The sequence below is a fragment of the Tigriopus californicus genome, chromosome 7 (assembly GCF_007210705.1).
Source record: "Tigriopus californicus strain San Diego chromosome 7, Tcal_SD_v2.1, whole genome shotgun sequence".
Taxonomy (NCBI): Eukaryota; Metazoa; Arthropoda; class Copepoda; order Harpacticoida; family Harpacticidae; genus Tigriopus; species Tigriopus californicus.
Window position 1 is genome coordinate 15,370,305 of NC_081446.1, and position 399 is coordinate 15,370,703.

Here is a 399-nt window from a genome sequence, read left to right on the forward strand (position 1 = left end):
TGTGTGTGTCAGGGCTGATCGAGAGCGTGACAGGAAAGTCAAGTCCCCGCCCAGATGGATGATTAGACTGGGTTAAGGGCCCATCCAAGAGTGCAAAAGGCCGGGGCCGACCCTACCTCAAGCCTTGGGTAGCGCCAGCTGAGGCAGGTCTGGGTTCTGCCAGTCGAGTGGGTGGGTCAGATGGCACCCATCTTTGGTCAGCGCCCGTTGTGAATGAATGGCATGGGGTCGGGCGCTGGCCCCAGGTGCGTAACCGACAAGACTCCGAAGGGATGTAGGGTGTTAACCAGTCCTTGATCGGGCGGGCCAACCAGTGTCCCGGACCTCACCTCCGGCCAGCTCAGGTTTCCAACACTGTTGGCCGGACACTAGTCTGGCTAGCCCGAGGGTGAGGGGCTC